This window comes from Aythya ferina (genome assembly GCF_964211825.1).
Source record: "Aythya ferina genome assembly, chromosome: 9".
Lineage (NCBI taxonomy): Eukaryota > Metazoa > Chordata > Aves > Anseriformes > Anatidae > Aythya > Aythya ferina.
Window position 1 is genome coordinate 21,454,633 of NC_140305.1, and position 23,010 is coordinate 21,477,642.

The 23,010-nt window shown below is 47.8% G+C and overlaps 2 long non-coding RNA genes across 2 annotated transcripts; both read left to right on the plus strand.

The window, feature by feature from the left end:
* The first annotated feature begins 1,334 nt into the window (after positions 1-1,334).
* LOC311441426 lies at positions 1,335-2,955 on the plus strand. Its single transcript, XR_014695931.1, has 2 exons — positions 1,335-1,976; positions 2,403-2,955. It is a non-coding gene; the product is annotated as an uncharacterized lncRNA (long non-coding RNA).
* Positions 2,956-4,212: 1,257 nt separating this feature from the next.
* On the plus strand, positions 4,213-19,658 carry LOC311441435. Its single transcript, XR_014695965.1, has 3 exons — positions 4,213-4,307; positions 16,593-16,706; positions 16,787-19,658. It is a non-coding gene; the product is annotated as an uncharacterized lncRNA (long non-coding RNA).
* Positions 19,659-23,010: the final 3,352 nt, after the last annotated feature.

Genomic DNA, 23,010 nt, shown 5'->3' on the forward strand with positions numbered 1-23,010 from the left:
ATTCAGTCACCTTTCCAAGACAAAAATATTACAGCAATAGTGTGATGGAAAGCAAATATTCGGCTGTGAAGGTTGCTCACAGGGGACTCAAGCCCTGCACCCTGATGCTGTGGCAAAATGACCACGGCAATGCCATCGGTCTCAGGACCTCAATTAGGGCTGGCTACAGCTTTATGCTCTCACCCGTGGGTCGCTTTGCTGTTTTGTTTTTCATCCTGTCATGATTCTCTGACCTGTGAGCAGAGGCCAGGCGTCGTTACTGGAGGCATTAAAACACCGGCCCAGGCGGGCTGGCAGCGCTCAGCACGCAGCTTCCTCCTTTCAGGAGCCTGTCACCAGCAGGACACGGAGTGACTCAGGAGCCTTCCTGAAGAAAGCAAACACTGCCTGCAAACACGCGCGTGCCTGCTTATCTGCTGGGCCTCCGCGGGAGCTTTGAGCCCAGTCCCTCTGCCCTTGCGTTGCAGGAGCCGGTTTTATGCAGAAAATATTATTTTTTTTAGGTCACCTCCCTGCCTTTCCAGCCTGAGCAGAGCAGGGACAGGCTGGGCAGGCTCCTTCCAGGTGGGCAACTCTTAGCCTGGGATTAAAGCCTGGGCGATGCCATGTGTGTACAAAGTCATCCATGGCCCTAAGAGCGCGCAGCTAGCTTGTAATGGGCATGTTAATAAGGCTATTAAGGTTTACAAATATTCTGCTCTTCCGTACAGTTTATAATTTAATTAATTGCCAGTTAATTGTCTTATTTTCCCCCTGTGATTGATGTCACCGAGTGGGATTAGGCAGCATCAGATGATAGGGAAAGCAGGAATGAATGCCGCGTCCTACGACGGTGCGAGAGGAGGTGTTTTCATGGACAAATCCTTTCCGACATGGATGAGTACCGCAGTGAGATATCACCGGCTATCAGCTCGATACATATTGTAATGGGATCATTAGCGGCGGTACCAGCTGTGTGAGGTTTGTGTTCACAAGCCATGGGTAAGTAACAGGGAAAATATCGGTGCCTTGGAAATGTTTGCCAACTGTAAGTCCTCCCCTTTCTACAGAGCCAGCACTCGGTTTGTGTAACGTGGGCTAATACTCCACGAGGCCCCCGGGACTGCTGCGGCCACCCCTGCTGTCGGTAAGGGCAGGGGAGCCCTGGCTCTGTGCTGGAGGAAGGGACCTGGCCGCTGCCTCAGGGCTACCCGAGCAAGCTGGTGGCATCGCTGCTCCTGGTGCCAGCAGCCCAAGGGGTCGCTGAGTTCCAGGTTGGCTTTTAACCCACCCTCTGTGGGGTATAAATCTGAAGGGGCTGCAGAAATACTTCAGGCGTTTTGCTTTCTCTGAGCCCTTCTGGGTGACCAGAGGCAGCCTGCTCTGGCGTGCCCTCAGCTCCCAAAGCTTGCAGTGGTGCCAAGCAAGGGGACCCGGGGTAAACGAAAACCCAGACCTAAGTGACTTTTGACCAGACTTTGATGTCATTTCAGCAGAATCAACCTGGAACAATTACAGAGGCTTTGGCATGAGTGAGCTCAGATTGTGAAAGCGGGCTGAAGAGAAAATAACCCGTGTGTGCCTGCCCGGGTGGGCGTGCAGTGAGTTAGAGCCCCTGCATAAATCAGCACACGCGAAGTAGGTTATTTCTGAGGCTGTAATCAGAACAAGGAGTCAGGCAAACCACATCTGTCTCTTTTAATTCATTCCTTCCATTTTGGGGACTTCGCCTTCAGGAACAGCTATCAGGGATTACATAAAAGAGATTAGCTAACATTTCTGCATAAATCAAGGCCGGCGCAAGATGTTTCCTACAGGCGTTGCGAAACCCGTGCTGGGCGGAGGACACGGACACGGGCACACTCCCCACCGAGCACAGCAATGCTGCCCTGGCCCAGCAGCAGCTCAGGGGCCACGGACAAAATCTTCGTGCTTCTCCAGCCAGCCTTGAAGAAAGCAGATCCAACGTGTGCATGGAGGGGAACGGCGGGCCTTGGGTCTGCGTGGTGTTTTTGTTTTTTTTTTTTTTTTTCCCAGCAGATCTTCCAGCCAAGATACATGAGAGAAACAATGAAAGGAAGAGAGGGGCAGGGGAGCCTTACTGTAAACCAGATTTCCATGTGTGAATGCAAATCAATCTTGCTGTTAAAGAAAGAGCCGAGCCAGAACGTGTTACATCTCCGCTTTTAGCACAGTCGCTAGCAGAATGTCTTGATGTGAACGCTGTTGTGTGACTCAACAAATCTTCGTGTTTGTTTCTTTTTTTTTGTTTTTTTCCATTTCAAGGCAGTTTCATCATTTTCCTCTGTTTTTTGCTCTGTTACCCTGAACGGTGAGGCTGTCGTAGGGTCAGGGTGTTGGAATTTTCCTTTCAGTGTTGTCTCACTGCTCATCCCCTATTTTTCCTTCCCTTTTTGCTACAGGTCAGAGCAGATCTATGCTGAGATACAGGGGAAGGCTCAGCCCTTCTCTCCCATTTGATCAGCCCTAAGTTGTTCCAGTCCCCTGACTGCAGAGCATCTGTCCCTGCCCTGTCCTTCCACCCATCATCTGCATCCGAGCTTCCCTGCAGAGCCTTCGAGCCAAAAATACCAAAAGAAGTCTCAAGTTTTTCATTCCTTCAATTTTGAGGAACTGAATTCGAGACCCCGCAGCTGAGTTTCAACACTGCCAAATACCAGTAGCTCCCATTAGCTGCTGAGTACTCATCACTTCTCAAAGGCAGGCCCAGAGTATCTCTTACTGGTATTTATTACTCGGAGTTGTGCTTGAAACCTTAGCAAGACACAGGAAGAACTGGAAAGAAGAAGATTCACACTCCTTTCTTTCCAGGTGGGGAACTGAACTGCAGTGCAATTTAAGGTCTGATGTTTAAAAAAAAAAAAAAAAAAAAAAAAAAAAAGCACAAAGATGCCCATCTCCTGTTGAAATACATGCCCAGGAATATATCTAGAAATAAAGCTGGTTCTCTCTCCATCCTTTGATCTCGAGCATCTTTCAAAATCTGGCCTCCAAGTGCTATACCCAGGGATGCATGAAATCGAGCATTAAACCTTTATCTCCTCCACGTGTGCTTCTCTGCACTGCGATTCACAAGACAGATCTGTTCCTCGCCCAGTCTTGGCTCAGTGATCAACACGACTAATCCCAGAAATAAGGGTACTGGCCAGGCATCACGGGGCGGGGGGAAGATGTGGCCCCCAGACATATGCCTCCCCAAATTTCCCCATGGTGAGCGATGTCCCTGCACAGACACAGACACAGACACCCTCCGCTGCTCCTCCCATCCAGGCTGCAGCTGGCCTTGGATTCTCCCCTGATGTGTGAAGAATGTAAAAATGTGCCCCTAATCCTTGACCTGTGTTGAGGACCACGGAGCCAGTCATTTCTGAAACAGCACCCAGAGAAAATCCCAGACCTTTTCGTGCCAGCGGTGTAGCAGGGAGGAGAGTGCCTGGAGAGACCCAACTACCCATACAGTGAAGGGAAATCTGAAGTTTCCCCTTCGCTTTCTTGTGCATAACAGCATCTGTATGCCTCATTTCCATCTTCACAGCTCCGGCAATTTACATAATGAACATTTGCAAAGCCTGAGAGCTGGGTTCACTTTGTATCACATTTACTGTAGATGACCTTCAACATATCATCAGAAAAGTTTCCCAGGCAATTTTCCCAAAGGGTATGAATGTGAAGCATAAGACCATCAGGAGGGAAGAAAAGGGAATAAGATCAGATTTCTGAGATACCCATTATTCTAAGATATATTTTCTCTTCTACAGCAGGAAAAAAATACTGGAGTTTAAAAAAAAAGGAGTTCTGGCCTTGCTTCTTTAAAACCAGTGTTGGTATAAGGCCCATCAATAAAGTAATTTAATTAGATCTGCAGAAAGAATATTTCCATAACAGAATGCATATGAAGAAATGTTAAATTGAGGAAAAAAACATAACCAGAGAGACAATTTTATTTTTATTCCTTCATAAACAATGGCTGTAAAACGAGTTTATTCATTTTGACCGCCTGATCAGAAAAAAAATCTGATGGCAAATAACGGGGCAGCCAAGGCAGAGATTGAAGACCTGAGACAAATCCTGACCTCAGGGGTCAGAGCAGGGCATCAGGGTAAGAACGAGCATCTGGGGGCAGTTGTGCCTCCTGCAAAGGTGTCAGGTGTAGCCCTGATTTCTCCTAATAGGGCTGCAGTAAGCACAAGGTGATAAAGCAGGAAGGGAGGCCATAGACCATTTTTGCCTCCGATGCCCATCCTCAGAGCAACATCTTCCTCAGCCCCCTTGCAACCTGGGGATAACCCCTCACCTGACGGCTGCCTGTGAGTTTTGTTTTCTTTTCCTGTTTGGGCTGTCAAGCTGGTTATCGGTCACTGAAGCAACAGAGAGTGCTCTGAAAGGAGAGATGTGTTTTGCAACTTTCTTTGTATAGGAAATTAGTATAAAGCTGAATACAGAGATGTCCTGGTGATGAAGGAAAGGTCTCATGTCAGCAGTCCTGAGGCTCCTCAGATAAAATGGATGTTATACACTGCCACGATAGGCCGGCTGGAAATGTCTGAAGTAGCTAAGTCTGGTGCTGTTCCCATTGCTCTAGTCCGAGCTTATAAGGACTATTGCCCTACACAATAAGCACAAGCTGTTAGGAAGAATTTTGGACTCCTTTGTTTTAAGATAGTGCCCTGTGTGCCCTCCTTTCTGGGCAAATTTGGGCATTTACCTGCTGTAAACATGTGGCTGGTGTTAGCTTGCATTTTCTGACCTCAGATATGTTGCAAGAAGTCTCTCAGTGTATTCTGTGTGGCTCCGTATTACCAGAATGGGGGCAGTGTCGTGGCACTGCCATGGGGTGATCTTTACCACCTTGCTTCTTTCAGTGCCTTTGGTCCAACATTATCCTGGGCCAGATGCAGGTTCTCTGCAGCTCCCCTGTGGGCTGTCATAAAATGGCCCCAACCTGCTGTGTAGGGTTGCTGGGCCTTCCTCTCAGATTGGCAGCTTCTAGTCTGCAATCCCTGAGCAGAGGCCATCAGAGAAGCATCACACTGAATCCACGGAGAAAGGGAGAAAGTAGCAGCGTGTGCAGCTGGAGAAGCTGGTCCTTAGACTTAAGAATGCATCCTCCTTTTATCCTTTTTTTTTTAAATACTACCATATAGTGTTTAATAATTCAATATACACATAATCCAAAATAAACACACTAATTAACCTTTGTTTTGAGAAATCTAATTAGTTAATGCATAGTCTCTGTTCAGATTCCAAACAGTTTGGAGTGGGAAAGGTGCCACGGGGAAAGCGTGACAAAATATGTTTAATGCTGAGCACCTTCAATTATTTAAGCAGAAACGTGGGCTGGACCAATTTAAAAAAAAAAAAAAAGTTGTAATGCAGGCATGTACACGCTGAAATAACTGCATGCAGCGCTCCTAAACTCTAATCCTGCAGCAGAATGGTAAAACATGTCCACATGTAAAGCAGCTGTACTGAGATGGGGGTCTGGTGGCTTGGGAGCAGCTCTGCTGTTTGCCAGAAACCCCCAAACCTTCCTGCTGGAGCTCAGGAGGCGAGAGAGGGGAGGAGGGAACTAAAACTGGTGCTGGCAGAGGCTGCCCACCCTGGCTGGGTAAAGCTGGATGTTGAGTCCCTGTCCGCATCCCAAGGAGATGATGAATTCCCTGAAAGGTCAGATGCTGTGCTCTGACTCACTTGTACTGGTCTTCTACAGCCCAAATGCCTTCAAAATATATTACTGTGTGATAATAATTTTCCCCAAATGCTGGAGTTTTAATATTCTTCCCCAGCTGAACTGTAAATAAAATTATTTCCTAAGAGCACTTATTTGAGCTTGATTATTAAACACATTGCCAAAATCTGGTCGGTTAATATACTGGCTGCTACTTGAGCTGAAGTATCTAGAAGACAAAGAATGAAGTAAACGAAAAGGAAATCAACATTTTGCTAAATTGCATGTTTTTAAAAATCCTATAATTGAGGCTGCTACTTCATTTCCATTTGTAAAACAGATTGAGTTCCCCTTCCATCTACTAATGGATTTGGTTTATCTCTGATACTAATTGCAGCATTTGCATGGCTTGCACAGGCTGCTTGTGACAGGACGTTGAGTAAGAAAAGTCAAAGTGCTGCTGCTGCACTCTGGGGTGTCATTTAGGAGCGATACTTGGCACCGAGCTCTGCTGAACTTCAAGCCCTTGTTCTTCTTCCCGTGGCTCCAAAGTCTGGGTCAATCAACCAAGATAAACTTGTTAAGTCGCTGTCAGGATTATGCGCCTCAGGTCTCACTCGAGAAGCAGTGGGAAGGTTCAGGTGATAATAAGGCAATACCAGACAGTCTGGATGTTTAATTAAACTTGTCCGTGCCCGCTTTGACCTGGTGATTGGGCTGGAAATGTCACCAGAACAAAGGTTGCTCATGAGGTTTGCACGTGTGCCCCTGCTCGGCAGGGCTCGTTGCGGAGAAGGGGTTTTGCACCATTTCTCCTCATTCTTTCACATCACTGTCGGGAAGGGAATTGTGTCCTGAAGTTCTGGGGGGAGAGAAAACACGCTTTTTCTGAGATGAGCAAGCCTTTTCTTATAACCTGCTACAGCAGCTCAGCTTACACACATCTGAATTAAGCAACATGTGCAATTCTGGTCCTCGGGTGTGGTGGTAAGCGGTGAAAACACGCTGCCCGCAGCCCAGCCAGTGTTCAGCTCCAGAGCTCAGGTACAAACTGTTTTATTGCTGAGGTGGGCAGGACAAGCAGCTTCCCAGAGCCTGTCCCCAGGAACGTGAGCTGTATCAGCACCCGCAGCAGCAAGCGAACAGAGGACTCACGGTTTGGCTCCCATTGTTCTGTTCTAAGTTTACAAACAGAAGCTTTATTATTATTTTTAAGGCGCTCGTGAAAGCAATCCGTCAGATTCCCAGGGAGTTCAGCATGGCAAAGAAAGCCCTAGCTACAGGGTTGCCTTTGTGGAGCAGGTCCGTGGGCTCGCTGCCATTCGCACAGCAGGGGAGCGGTGTAATAATGACACCAACATCTACCAGATGTCTTCTGCAGGATTTTGTTTCAAGATGCATGGCTGCTAGTTCGCAAGGACGTGTGTGGGGGTTTCTACCCTAATATACATGATTTGTTTAAAAAGTTTGCAGGTGTTAGGATTTTTTATTGAAGTCAGAGCTGAGAAATTATATACAGTCGGTGAGGTAATGCTTTCTCCTCTCAGACCGGAGCAGGGAGTACGCGCAGTCTGTATTAAATAAAGGGCAGCTGTGTTGCCAGCACAGTTTTATACATCTGAAAACTAATCCCAGCCACACCAAGCCAGCCATCCTTTCCTGCAAATCCTTGGTGAGAGCAAGAAAATCCACCGATTGCTTGCTGCTCTCCTCCGGGAGCTTGCATGGCAGGCTCTTCCCATGGCTGGCGGTGGTGGCAGACCCCTTGCTGCACCCCTCTTTGGGCTGGCCCCACATCTGGCCAGCTGCAAGGAGCCCCAAGCCCCCGGCTCTTCCCTGCAGCTGTTAGGGTGCAGCTGGGGGGCTTGGGGTTTGGGGAGCAGGACAGCTGCTTCCTCTGTCATCACTTCATGCACGGGTTTTGTTTCTTTTCCTCTTTCTCTGGGCTCGGTTCAGCTGCTTGCTGAAGCCCCGAAGAAGCCTGCAGAGATTTGAGATTTTTTATTATTATGATGATTTTTATATAGGTAGGTTGTAATGTCAGGATGTGAGGTTGAAAGGGCAGGTCTGAGTCAACTCTCTGCTGAATTCAGAGTATTTCCTTTCTGTGTGGATGAGATCCAAGAACTTATCTCGGTTCAATAAGCCCTACTTATTTCTGATGCTCGCTTGCCTAGACTTTGAATCCGTTGCATCTGCAGAAGGGAGCTGGTCGTCTGGGTTCAGCACTGCTCTTCTGAAGAGGCTGGGACATGCACAGTCAGCAAGGGAAATGTTTTGGGGTGGCAGCTGAAGTGGGACATCTTATTTATATATAAATAAATGTGTTCTATGTATATAAATACTATATGTATTGTGTGCTGTGTGTGTATGCGTGTACACACAGCTACAGAGGACAAAGGTGTTGCAGTTTGGGGCCCCTCTGCCCGAGCCTGCTGCACCCCACGGTGCTGCTCCCGCTGTCCTCAGTGTCCCCGGGCCCAGGCTGAACAAGTCCCGTGGGGTCTCTCAGCCACCTGAAGTAAATTTCCTCTTATTTCCCTCCAGGCTGTCTTTTCCCCTATTGCTGAATTTCACTCAGCATAATGATTTTGAGAGCACCATTTTCAATTTCCTCCACGGAGCTGAAATTAATACGAACTTTATGCCACCGTGTAGCCGAGCAGGGCTTTAAGCATCCGCCAACAGTGTGCATATTTCAAAATAATGTAATGGCTCCGAAGTCCCAGTACTGCTTAAAACCACTGCCGTAGCCCATGGTAAACACCGGCGGTGCCTGTCTGAACTGCAGCACCAGGAATAACAACCATCATGTCCCTCAGGGAGCAGCGCTTTGTTACCATGAGGGGCACAAGGCCGGAGGGCACCCAGGTGCCCCTCCAAGCTGGAAGTGTCCTGTGAGCATGGGGTCTGGCAGACGCATGGCTTTGTGTGTGAGGAAGCTCCTTGTGACTTCAAACGGAGTGAGGCTTTGTGAGCTCTCCTCACATGGAGGCCCAAGCTGAAGAAGCTGCCTGAGGTAGGCCACAGGCTGCACTGCTCCCCATGCTGGAGTCGCTGGTGGGACAGGGCTTCCACTGCTCCCCTTGGAGATTTGTTCTCCATCAGACCTCATGGCAAGGAGCTTCTCCTGCCAGGAAGGCCTTCCTCGCTCTCAGAGCTTTCCTCTTTTTTCCCCCTATCTATGTAGGGCAGCTCCTCTCTCCTCATGGGGCAGATTTCCTCAGTCCCCAGTCCTCATGGGCGAATTTTTGAGGTCAGGGATTTCAGCTGGGTTAAGACCTGGGTTTGTGCCCTTCTGCTCATCCCTCACTCCTTACAAGGGAGACCACCATATTTTGTTGTCTTCAGAGAGGTGGGAGGAACAGAGGAAAACACAAACCAAAACGCTCTGATTGCCAAGTGTGTGTTTTCACCGAGCCCATTCACTGCCTTGGGCTTGCGATTTTGACTGTGTTTACAGAGGAGCAGAGGGATTATAAGAAACTGTGCGTGTGAAAGTACACAATGCATTAATTACGGCGAGCGCTTTGTGATACGGTCTAACAGAGCTAATGGAGCACAAGGAAGTGGTGGAAAACGTCAATGAGATCTGTCAGGGTGTTTGTCCTGCAGACTGATGTGGCTGACCTCACCTCCCAGTGCAGCGAGGTGCCAGGCGGTGCCTGGGGCCAGCAGGAGGATGGAGAGGAGGCACGGGGTGTACTGAGGTGTGGGCAAGGTGGAGAAACACCAGGGTCCTTGTGGCTACACTCTGCAGTAGGATCTGGGCTGTGTGGGTGCCGAGAGAATGACTTGAGGCCGAGGTCAGCTTGCTGTCTTGGTTCATAAAAGATCTTGCTGTGTCCCAGGGCTGTTCTGGCTTCTCATTCATGCTGGAGCTGATGGAGAGCTGTGCTTAACCAGCATTACAGCGCTGGCAGGGGCTGCTTGTTGGAGCAGGAAACCGCTCCCTTTATCCTTGCTTGCTCTCCGGGAGTGAAATATGCACAGTGCCCCTGTCAGCAGTAAGAGCCTCGTATGGGGGGAAAGAAGAAATATTAACAAGCAGGCACAAATGTTTACCTTTAACTTCTCACTTTGTGTGGACTTGGGAAACCAGGGGAGAGAGGAGGTAAGGGACAGAGGTCTGCAGTGCAGGAGAAAAAGCTCTCCGAAAGCCTGTGGAGGTTGTCAGATTGAATCTGCGTTTCCCCTGATATTGCTGTGGCTTTTCTTTGGCCCAGCATTATTTTTATTGTTATTTAAACCCGCCATTCCATTAAAAAAGAGAAAGGTAATTGCTTTTTCTTTCTTCTGCCTGAGCTTCTCAATATGATTAAGATATGGAAAACAAATGACTGGACATAAGGATGATGTAATGGGCAGAGACAAGCCAAAGTCACTGTGGCCCAGTTTAAAAACATGGCACTCCTCCAGGATCTATTTGTTTCTTCTAATACGGTGATTTGTTTTTATATATTGCTCTCTATAATTATCATCACACTGTCTATTCACTGGCTCTACGTTCAGTGTAATATAAATCTGGAATTAGTCTATTGAAGACAATGTCGGATACATTTGCTTTAACAGCTAAACTAGGTCTTAGTCTCATTTATTCTACTGTAGCTCCAAAACAACTCCACCAAAGCAAATACAGCTCCTCTCTCAATGAGGTTTTTCACAAAGCCCTTGTTCTGTTCCTGGGCTACACCTTCCACCATGGTGCTAAGCTGGTGTTGCAGCTGGGGATGGCCATGGTGCTGGGGCACAGCCGGGAAAAGCAACACAAGGCATGGGGCAAGACTGGCCAACAGCCATGAGCTGGGAGCCCAATGCCAGAAATGGGGTGGTCGTATGGAATCATGGAACCATTAAGGTTGGAAAAGACCCCCAAGATCATCAGTCCCACCATACGTGTTCATCCCAGAGCTAAGCGGCCTGTTCTGGGATCTCGACTGTTATCTGGGGGATTAGGTGTTGAGTTTGGGGTCAATGATGAGGTGGAGAGGCTCGGAGAGAAGGGCTAAGCCTGGGGAGAGCCACAGCAACTGAGGGAGAGCTGCACGAGGAGATTAAGGGGGCCGCGAGCATGGAAGGCGGCGCTGAGGGCTGGGGAAGCAGCAGGCCAGCAGCCAAGCTGAGGTTGAGAAAACCTCTGCAGGATGGAAAGCAGCCACGGCAGCTGGAAGCCATCGGAGCCGCGAGGGCCGTGGTGCGAGGTCGGTGGCGAGGAGTGGGCTCGGCCTCCGCAGGGAGGCTCTGGGGCAGGCAGAGGCGATGCGGGCTGCTGCACTCCACTCGATGGCCACGGTGTGACCCACCATGGGAGTCATTTCCACCCAACACGGGGAATGTAACTTTTCAGCCTCTTCCAGTTTTCATTTCTGGCAATCCGGGGAAATTCTGATGTAGCTCAGGGCAAACTTCAGCTTTTCTTTTTCCTTTCTCACAGGGAGGCTCTGCACACCTCTGGGTGCCCAAAACATGCTTCAGACTTTTCTATGTCTTCCATAGACTTTTCCTTCAGTAGCTGTGCAATAATTGCATTTTACAGCTCTACGCTGCTACTTGATAAAACAGCTGGAAAGAAGCTCTTCGGATTTTCAAATGCCGTAGTTGGCCTCTAATGCTAGTTTTCAGTGGTGGTTTAACAAGTTCTTAGAAAACTGTTCAACTTCCTGCTTAGTACTAAGAAGGTAAGCAGCAGATATAACTTACTAGTAACCAGCCAAAACCAAAAAGCTTAGGGATTTTTTTTTTTAAGATGTAAATGGGGGTTTATTCTTTTTTTTTTTTTTTTTTTTTTTTTTTTTTTTTTTGAGATGCCACATGGATCACCTCTACCCCCAGAAGAAAGAGAAATGTTCAGCATTCCTTTCTACCAGACTTAGACGGGGGGATGTAGAGTTTTGTCTGAAAAGTCGAAATGTAAATATTTTTGGGAAAAAAAAAAAAAGCTTTCAATTTGAAGTTCATAGATTTGATTTGAAAATTTACCCAAGGGGATCTCTGGAGGGCTTTGCTGGCCTGGCCTTTTGTCCCTTGCTACCCTGTGATGTCCTCCCAAAGAGGAACAAAATGTTCCAGTCACCAAACCACTTTGGGGATGAGGTAGGGCCTGGGAGCTGGTTTTGTTAGACAAAAACACTAAGTTTCCATAGGAAAGCAAGCCTGTCTCATAAGATTTTTAGCTGGAAGAAAAAAAAAAAAACACAACACATTTTGTCAGAAAACATTGTTCCCACTGGCTGAGTGCATCACTGCAGAACACGGAGAGCCTCCGTGCCCCCTCTGCGAGTGCCCCAAACCAGCAATCTCCTGCCGGCTGCTCCCCATTAACATTCACGCCGCAGCCTTTCTCCCCGCTCCTGTTCTCAGATGACATTTAAACCTGCCAGCAGTTACAACTGGTGTCATGTAGTCTTTGTAACCAATGCAAAAATTGCTCTCTTGCTTCATTATGGCCTCTAAAAACAGAAAAAAAAAATGAGGGAAAGAGGATGGCTAAGCATGGACGTAAATATTCTGAAATGCCTGCGTGCTGTTTTCCCTGCTACTGGTCTGAAATCTTCTCCACTGCTCCTTCCCTGGACGTGCCTGCTGAGAAGTTGCGCTGCATCCCTAGACCAGCTGAAGGATCTCCTCTGAAATCAGTGGGGTTTGGGCAACACCTCTGCAGTCAAATTAGGAGTAGTGTAATTTAATACAGAGCAGATAAAATGCACCAAAACAGCGCTTTGTGGTGGCTGAGGGGTGATGGAGCAGCGATGCCTGGCATGCCACGAGGCCCACCAGCTCTCGAGCAAGTACCTTGTGGTTCTCCAGTGCATCCCTGGATGCTTTAATTGGCACAGCAACAGCTCCCCTGCACGGGAGGGGTTTTCTTCACTGTAAGTCCTAAGAGCATCACAGCCACCCTGCAGAGGTGGCCCCGGAGGGACACGAGCCAAAGTGCTGGCAGAGCCCCCACAGCCGCTGGTAGTGCCCGGGGCCACGTGCTTTGCTCCGCTTTCCCACTGACCCCTCCTGATTTCCCAGATTTGTAGGTCATTAAAATCAGGGAAAACATCAGGGTTAGGCAACTTTTGATCCTTGGACTTTGGACAAAGTGTGATTCGTGAATCCGAATGCTTTCACTGCGCGGGGAGGCTCGGGTTGTGCTGCTCAGCACCATGGGGGCTGAGCCCAGAACAGGCAGCAGCAAGGCTCTAGGAGCTGGGTGCCCGCTCAGTGATCCCATCAGCTGGGGAAGGGGCACTGAGGGTCCAGCAGGATGCACCACTGCTGCAAACAGCAGAGAGCAAGCTTGATTTTCTTGCATCCCATTTGGCTCTGAGGAGAGGCAGCCTCCGCTTTAAGCCCTGCTCGAGATTTCTTCCATTTGTAGCTCTGGGATCTGTTTGGGGTAAATGTTCTTTAGGCAGAACAGCTGACATGTAACGGGGCTTTGACCGTTCTGAATGCAACCGTTTGAGTTGCTTTTGTTTGGTACGGGCCCAAAATGTGACCACTGGTAAAACAGCAACGTGTCTTGTTCCTACAGCGTGGAAGGGGAGCTGGACGGTCCACCCGCCTGTTTCCATTTACCCACGGTTAACGTAGCCAAGCCTATAGTCATCTGTTTTTGTAACGCTCACAAACAAAAACTTTGTGTTGATGTTTTGGTACCAAGCTCAAATATGGGAACAATTTTATTCTCAGTGCCAGCATTTCTGATGTGAGAACTGAAAGGCGTCCAGAAACGCTGCCTTTTCACTGAATATTCTTCGGTCCCAAGATATAGCATTTTTAAAGCATTACAGAAGCAAAAACAATTCCAGTGCCTTGAAAGCTTTTTCTACTGACTCTGCTTCACGGAAACACTGACTCAGGGCCAAATGGCTGATTGTATTGTGTGATGTAACAAGGAGTTAGAAAGCTTAGCGGAGAATTAGAATAATGCGTTGTGTGCCTGTGTGAAGTGGAGGGGAGGCACAGCGTTTATTAGATTTTTATTTTTTTCAGCTATACATTATTTGCTTGCAGAACTCTCGCAGGCCTCGTTGGAACAGATGGGGATTTGGCGTGTGACAAGGTTTTAGCTGCCGAACTAAACCAAAGGTTGGGATCTTCTCAGCTCCACGAAGGGCTGGAACGTCGGTGGCCTTGCTGGGGCGTGGAGGGAGCGAGCACTGCTGCTGGTAGGAAGGAGAGGATGAGCAGCATAACGCCTCGGGCAGGGGAAGGAAGCATCTGGCCTGGCTTCTGTCGTCACACCAAGCTAAACGTTGGGGTGGATGTTGGGGTTTTGGGGCTGAAGTGGCTGGTGGCAAGGTGCAGGGCAGATTGCTTTTTGCTTGCTCTCCTGGTCCTGCCCGTGAGGAAAGCCATTAACTGCAAGCGTGAACTCTGAGATGAGTAAAAATCAAAGATGACCCAAGTGCCTGGAGGCATAAAAACAGCTACTGAATTGTTCAGCTTGTTTAATGAAATGGAGCAGCGCGCAGACACAGTTCACATACAGATGTATGGATGTGAATACAACACCAGCGGCTCTCAAACATTGCACAGAGCTGGCTGCAGATCCCCAAATGGGGAAGCCTGGCTGCCGTCAGCTGTTCAGAAGAGATTTGGGATAAAAAAATCCCATCAGAAACCTGCCCTTGCTGTAGTGCAGCACCAGCAGAATGGAAAGGAGCGCTGGGCATGCTGTGTAGCCCATGGGTCTGGTGCATGTCAGCAAGGTGCCTGGCCCGCCAGCTCCTGGGGTCTGCCTGCAGTGCTGCTGGCCTGATCGAGCCTCCTGGTGCTATCTTGGGCTCACCGCCTGCTTTCTGCATCAGAGAGGGGTGTGTGAGCCTCCTGGCACCATCCCAGGCAGCCTGACCTTTGCTGTGCTCGGCACTAATTGTTGTCTTGCCCTGAGTCACAACTTCCCATAACATCGGAGGGAAAATCCCTGTCCCCTGCTATACCTGCAGGATGGGCAGGGCTATGAGCCAGGTCTGCTGCAGTTTGCTCCTGCTTCCTAAATCCGCGTATCCATACATATACCAACTTTGGGAGACCTCCTCTTGCTGTCCCATCGTAGCTCTTCCCATCTCCAGTGGCTCCCAGGACAAGATGAAATGCCAGCACTGAACTATATTTGATGCTTGTGGCTGTAACACCAGGTTTGGATGCTGGTGCAGGTCGCTAGGTCCTTAATTTCCCCTTTAATTGATTTTCTAGTGCATTTGATGAATAAATAGGTGCTCACTAGCAAGCTGAAATACCGTTTGCAATCTTGGGCTTGGAACAGGGCCTTAATGTTGCCATTATTTGTGTTTACAGCAGTCCTGCGGAGCTTGGGGAGGTGGAGTACGTGCAAATGTTAAAATGGTCGGGGCCCAGAGGCATGCAGCAGCACCAGCCCAGGCTGTGTTCAGAGAAACAACCCGGGTGTGTGCCTGGCTGTAAGCATGAATGATCCCATTGACTTCACATTGGCTACGGATGCGACCGGAGCTGAATGTGCGTTGTGTTTGTGGGGAAAGATGATCCAGAAGGAGCTGGCTGCTCAGGAGGGCGGCGGGGGCTGGAATTGGTGTGGGTCTGCAGGAGAGGGAAGGCAGGAGGGCTGTCCTGGTGGTGGGAGCTGCCAGCGCTTCCTGGGCTCCTGCTTCGTGCAGGTGCTGCAATCCCCAGCAGCATCCTGCCCTGGCTGGTCGAGCAATTTGAGCCTCTTGGTTTACAAGTACCACTTTTGTGCGAGCAGAGCGATGCGATTACAGGTTTGCATCAATTTGTGTAAAGTTGGCAGCATCCTCAGTGAATATTTTTGTCCCTCTGGCTTCTAAATGGCATCGCTGTTAGCAGCAATGCATCACCACTAGCAGCGGGACTTAGAGGACGCGTGAGCAAAGCACGATATTGCTTCAACCTCTGGAAGTTCGGTGTGATAATTAATCAGGCACGGGTTCATCACTTGGATTTTGGTTACACTTCTTCAGCGAGCTGTCCCCTCCGGGGCTGGGACAGCCGCAAGCTCTGGCTCTGTGCTGCAGAACCAGGTAGGGAGAGGTTGGTGCCAGCCCAGAGACACCAAACATCCAGCCCAAAGCTGCAGACCCTCAGCCCTCCCTTGTCCAGACCTTGCTGATTTCTGGGTTTTGTCCCTGTGAGGGAAGCTGTGCTGGCTGTGGTGCTCCCTCCACTGCTGTGCTCATGTATTGGGAAGGGCCGGAGCTGGCAGCAGGGCAGGGCAGCAGCAGAACGCATTTGTCTTGCTGTCCGGCGAGCCACGTAACAAATAGCAATGCCAAGTGTAATCCTGCCTCGGTTAAAACTGTTGCTTTGGTTTGTCATCGTTCATTGTTCGGAATACAGCTGCTTAATGACAGGATGTGGGAAATGAAGTTTATGTCCTCGTAGGCTTTAAAATAAAAATTCCTGAACAATGGAGGGGAAGGACACGCACAGAGCCTGCCTGCGCGCTGAGCCGCAGCTCCAGAGACAGAGCTTTTGCTCTTGGCTTTAAAAATAACCTGCAGTGTAAACCTGGGCAGCATCCACGCCTCGGCTCTGCTTACAGTACACGGCCGCTGCAGCTGCCTCTGCCCCACACCTGTGTTTGATAGGAAGAAATGGAAAATAAAAGACAAATGCCACGGACCTGCATGGGGACGCTGCTGCTTTGCAAGCGCCCCTTGATCAATTTGGCTAGCAAATGATCAGGAGGGGAAGGGAAGGAATTGGCCATAAAGACTGGGAGCAAGTGGGACATGGGCAGAGGAGACTTTAAGCAGGTAACAGGAGGCAGCCCTGGCGCATGGGAACGCCGGGGTGCGTGGCACGAGGTCCCTGTGGGTGACAGCCGAGGCCCCGGCTGACTCTGCTCTCATCCCTCTGTAAAGCCCACTGCTGGGGCAGGGATCGTGCTGGTGTTGCTGTTGTTTTTACAGTGATCTTCACTTTTGGACAGGCCATGGTGCAGGGCCCCCGTTGGCGTGCCCGCGGCTCATCCCTGGCGGTGCAGGCGGGCGCGTGATCTTTGCTCCCGGTGGGAACGCTTTCATCAGGGTGCGTGGCCCATTAGGTAAGCAAATGGGGAAGCTGAGGGGTTTGGTGGGAGACGCTTCTCATCCAGGCTTTAAACTAATTTCTGGCCTCAAATAGCAGGCGCAGCCCTTGAAGAACCACCAAGGGCTGGGATGCGGCCAACGGATCTGCATAATTGCCGGCCCATCCCATGCTTCATTCTGCCTCTAGAAATATTCTCCCTCCTCCTCTACATACATTTATTAATCCCTGTCCTGAACTGTGTGAAATCAGAGAGGAATTTGCCTGAGGTTCCTCTCCGCCAGCACTGGCCCAGGGCTTCTCAGCAGCGTAAGCAAAATTAAAGGAGGTTCTGGGGCTGGGATGAAACCACCCTGGCTTGTCAGAGGGAGGAAGAGAGGAGTCACGGTGCTGAACTTGCTGCCCTCGGTGCAGTGAGGATGGAGGAGCTGCTGAACCTCCCAGCGGCGGATTTCCCACATCCCTGGGATTTTCCATGTCTTAAAATCTCAGCTAAACATCCCCTTTTTAGGATTATTTGATATATTTCTACAGTCATTTATTAACAGCAGATCACTGCCATGCTCCTTGCCACTCTCATGGTCCCAAAGTTGCTCTCTATTTTTTGTATCCCTTGCAAATTTCTATTTCCAACAAGCCTACTGTTATCTCACTTTTGCTATTTTAAGTTCAGTGGCACAAAAAGGCTGACTCACAGAAAGCCGTGTTGTAGGAAATATTGGCTCAGCTGAGGAAATAATTCTCAGTTCATTCTTCCACCATGTGCTTTAGGTTTTTTCTGTCCTTTTTTTTTTTTTTTTTTTTTTTCCTGTCTGTTGGTCTCATGTTATGCCACACATCTAGCTAGCACTGTGAAAGATGGAGAGCTATTTCTAATACACACAGCACTGGTCTACAAAGTCAAATGTCTCTTTCTATATATACCCTGGAGTGTTTTATGTACCTGCTAGGAATGTTACACAGAATGCTCACACAGCTCATAAAATTTGGTCTTGTATTGGAAATGTTTTGTGGAAATATGCTGCTTAATCTACTGCAGCAATTCACAGTTAATGTTGTCACAGTGCGCACTGGAGGTTGTGAATGAAGATTACGACTGGCTCAGTGGAGTTTGATACGTTATCACAAGTCCTCAAGAATAAAGCTGAAAGCTGTGGTTGTTCCAGAAAATGCAGGTAATTGGCCAAAAAAAAAAAAGGGGACAGCCAGGAGGCCCAGGCGAAGTCATCCTTCTGGTCGGGCTTATGTTGATCCTGGGCTCTGCTGAGTACCTGCAAACCCTGCCTCAAAGCTAAGGGACTGTATAAAAGAAAGCATGAACCATGCCAGGGTGTGCTTTAACTGAGTGTTAAGCACATCAGTGAAAGATGGGGCTGAAGATCTAGGATTAAGTCACATCTCAGTAGGGTGTGAAGGGGAGGAGGTTTAAAAAAAAAAAAAAGCTACACAACCTCTATTTACTTCACAAGGACTTTCATCGCTGTAGCAAGTTGTCTAATAAACTGCAGGGTGTGCTTTGGCCCTGCCACATAGTTCATTCATTTTAGGTGTAATCTACCAGAAAATAATGTTGAATGTCTTCTAGATACAGATATGGCAGCTATCTACAGGAAAGCAGTTGATACCAATAATATAAGAAAAATAAAGGACTTCTGGAAGTACCTATTGATAATTTTTTTCTAAACCTTTTTGACACTATCATTAGCAAAACCTAATTAGAAGGTGGTTTCCAACAATTGCTGTCCTCCGGATATTAAAGTATAGCCCTCGTATAAATAATATCATCTTTAAAATACTTTGTAATAAACACTAATTTACCCTCCCAATTTTCTTGTGAGATAGATAATTATGTGTTAACAATAATATCATCATCATTAGTAGCCGTGTTAGTCCTCTCTTTTTGTAGATGGAGGCTCATGCGCTGATAATAAACAGCTTGCTGAAGGCCACATGAGGAGTCTTTCAGGACTCTGATTAGAGAGCAAACAGTCCTGGCTCCCAGTCCTCTGCTCGCACAGAGAAGGAGAACAATGTTGGTATAATGAGAGAAAAGCAGGGGCTTAAATATCAGCGACAAAGAGGAATCCTCCCCAGATTGGCTTGCCAGGAAATATTAAAGTGTTATGTGACAGAGATAAAGGTAAATATCTAATAGATTTTGCACCTTTTGTACTTGTACTTTTATTTAGTAATTATACCAAGTAATGCAGATAATGTTATGAATCACGATGGCACTTAAAATGCTGAATTTTTGCAACCACATCCTGGCCCCATGAGATAATCCATTTTGATCTCGAGCTGCAGCCAGGTATGTCTTGCTTGAAACTTCAGAGGAGTGTGATAGCTGCCAGCGCCGCACCCTTTTTCGTAATGTTGTTAAAATAAAACATGTTTGGATTTGCTCAGCCATTGTAGGATGCAAGATCACAGTTCCAGCTCTGCCGTGAACACAGCCTTGCCGTGACCATGTAGTTAACAGGGCCTTCTGTAGCAATTTTGAGACGTAAAATTTTTGCCATTTTAAGAAATGTGGTTATTTACACATTTAACTGTAAAACTGAAAAAAAAAAAAAATCCTTTGAGAGCAATAAAAGCCCCCAAATAAATGCTTTGCTGTGTCCCAATCTCAGCTCACGACCTGCAGGAACGTCGAGGCGGTGTGACCTTGTGTTACGGGGCTGCTCACAGAGCACTTGTTTTACCACAGCCCGCCTGCTGTCACGGCACCCATCCCTCTGAGCAGCTGCTGGTAGCTTTTCAAGGCAGAAAAGGGAAATAGCTTGCATGCAATATTGGATCCATGCCAGGACCAGTGGTTTGTGCCCACCACAGCTCTGTAGAACACAGAAGTTGCCTCTTCCACACCTCGTAGCACCACGGTTTCACAGCAGCACTGAACAGGCTCTAAGCAGTGTAGCTCATGTGAAATTTCTGGAAAAAGCTGCTTCATGGACCTCGCAGTTCCTCTGCTGTGTGAATGAGAGAACATTCCCCTGGTCGGGCCCTTCTTCTGCTCTTGCCACTTACTCCAGGCAGCAGAAGTGCCTGGGATTGATGCAGGTAAGCATCAGTGAGACCTTTCTGTGATCAAATCTTCTGTCTTACAGAGATCTACAACATATTTGCGTCCGATGCATTTAAAGAAACCGAGGGAAATAAGTAATGCTTCAGTGCACTCATCACCAGCATTGCATTTTTTTACACTATATCAACTGATCAACTACTAGTCAATTTGTACACCAACTTAGTGGCATAAGATGCTCCCAGCCTGCCCTCTTCTGTGATCACTGGAAGGAGCTGCAGAAAGAATAAAATCAGTGCCTTCCGAGTGGTGAGCTTCCATTTTCTCTCCACACGCACCGTCCCTCCTCCACCCTGCCAGCCCACGGTGGGACCAGCTCAGTTCTTCTATTTAAGTCAACAGGATTTCAGTCCCACTTGTTTAAATATCAGGTTTGACTGGGGCTTGCCTGCATATCAAAGGCAATATGGTAATTTTTACGAGGGATAGGGTTTGCCCTGGTATTGGCCAGACTTGTCCCTGCTCTCCCTGTTGCACAATGAGGAGCTGAGTCACTGTCATTTCTCACCCAGTAAGTGCCTGCGTTTCACTGGTGCTGTGTTCATAAAGCACAGGGTCATAGCACACGTACTGTAACTGGGGGAGTCTTTGCATAAACAGGAGCTAAAAATGAACAAAGAACGTTCCTGGTCTGCTCTTATTTATTTATGCACTGCCACACATGGGAAGTTTCATTCTGGCACCTAGGTTGTGTGGTGGACTGGGCTCGAGCCTGCTTTTCTGAAGTCAGTAGTCTAGTTCCTATTGACACACTGCTATCTCACTGAGCCTTTAGTTTCATCCCAATCTGCAGAAGATTTATAGTTATATATTATACAGATTTAACACAATACCATGGCTTTTATTATTTGCGGGAAAATGTTAATAAAAAAACAAGTATTACAGATGCATTTTAATCCCTGAAGTGATTTTTTGAGTAGAACACATGAATTATTAATTATTGTTATTGTTATTACTGCAATGCATACCTATCTCACAGGACATTGTGAGGATTAATTAATTCTTGTAAAGATGTAAAAGGCCATATAGGTGTCAAGGGTTACGACTAAAGTGCTTTGAAAATGGAAACCACTCTGTGAGTGCCAAGTATTATTATTTATGGAGTCCAGGCAGTGTGCTTGGTGCTGTGCAAACACTGGTCCAGTTATTGCAAATATTTGCTTATATGTGCTTAGTAGGCCGAGCACTCACTGTTACAAGTAATTTAAACTATTTTAAGGATATACCTTACAAATGTGGCTGTGAGAAGACTTCCCTAAAGTTGGAGTGCCAGGACCACGGAAAGTGAGCAGCCGCGTTACTGAAGCACTTCAAAGGCCCGTTTTTATTCAAACACGTGAATGAACCAAGACTACAGATCCAATTCAATTCTACATCCAGGAGTTTGGGCTTGGTCCTGCCTTTTGGACTTTGGGAACAGAAACACATCAGTAATTGCTGTTTAAAACTGTCTCTCCTGGCTTAATTTGCAGCCAACCCTTATGCTCAGATCATTTGCTGAACAACCCGTCGTGCTCCATAACCTGTTCAGCTGCCCTACGTCACCCATTCTTGGAAACCTTTGAAAGTGAGAACGTCCCTCCTGCCAGGCTCTGGAAATCACCCCAGAAAGTGTGTGCCCAGCTGTATGTTTGGGCAATGGAAATGTGAAATTGTAAGCTAGTCATGGCAAGTAATGCTTTTGTGTGGCCTTGTGAGGTGTTCACTGAGCCTTACTCAAGTGAGGAGAAAAAAAGGAACAAAATTGAAAGGGTAAAATTATTATTTGTAGATATTATTTGTATATATTATTTGTAGAGTGTACAGGGCATAAGATTTGGGTCATAATACTCAGGTAATCATGCAGTCCAGCACACAGTAACAGTAAAAGTGAAAGCCTGGCACGCTGGAGTCGTGACTGAACATTTGGTGAACAGTAGACCACGGAAACCTTCAGCCAGCTGACTTCAGCTCAGCATGTTGTTGCTGCTCGGCAGATGGATGGGAAGACAGTGTTTGTAATTTCTGTGGGCCAAACAACGCACACTTGAGGGGTTTTCCCTCCTCCGTTTCTCACACAAGCCTCCTGAGCATCACACCTCCCATTGCTATTTCGTGGACTTTTTGCAGCCCCTCCCATATCCTTCTTCAGGGCCGGTTGTCCCACACTCCCTGACATGAGGTCCCTTATCATCTTCCCTTTTGCCTTAGGCTACGTGCATACTCCCATTCCCCCTTCCTCCTCCCACTGTTACTTCTTATCTTCTTTTAACAAGGAAGTAAGTCATTGTGAGTATCAGGAGGTTAAACTCCTTTAGAAGCATGGACAGATCTGAGATTACCCCGTAGGAAGCTGTTAATTAGTCCCTTGCCATTTCTTCCCCCCCCCATTTTAAGTTTCTCAACCTTCAGCAAACTCGTCAGGTTTGTCTACAAATGACAACAACATTCTCTGAAATTTTTAAATTGAACTGGATATGGTCTTCAAAATAATTGCTTATTTACAACCCATCTTTTACTTTACTATCATTGAGAAGAGAAAGTTGCCCACTTGGGCCATCAGAAAACATTGAGCTTTGAGGTGTTTGCAGTCACAAATACCTTCCAGAGAGACGTCAATTTCCTTGTATAATTCAGTCAATTTCAGGCAAACAGGCTCAGGGCCTTCTCAAAATTAAACAATTTTGCAATGTAAGAAAAAAATAATCAGCTTTCTGCAAATATTTCAATATTATTCTTCATAAAAGAATGAAAAGCGTACGGGCCTGACCCTGAAAAAAAATGAGCACCGTGAGGGGATCCTACACCCGGAGACCCACCCATCTGCTCTCCTCAGGGTTTGGCGGAGTAGAAGGGTCCCATCTGCTTGCGCGACGAAGCTCAGGTAGGTGAAATCTGCCCACGTTGTGTTCCGCTTGGTAGGCTGGAAGTGAAATACACCCTTAACTCTAGATAGGACTGGCGTGATTCTCCGGCAATTTAGAGCTCTATTTAAAAAAATAATAAAGTGCTACGTTTGTGGCCCATCTCTACACTCTGGTTTTCCAGGCACCGTGAAGGCAAGCAGCGTGGAGATGTGATGTGGGGGTCCTGTTGGGGCAGTGTCAGACCTGGCCCTATGTTTGTGGGGTGCTCGGCACCACCAGGAGCAGCACCCGGTGCCGCAGTCGGATTCAAGCAGGGTTTGTGGTCGCTGCGAGTGCCAGTGGCAGCACAGCCACCTGGACCCACGCCCAAGGGCTACTGCGAGAACCAATTT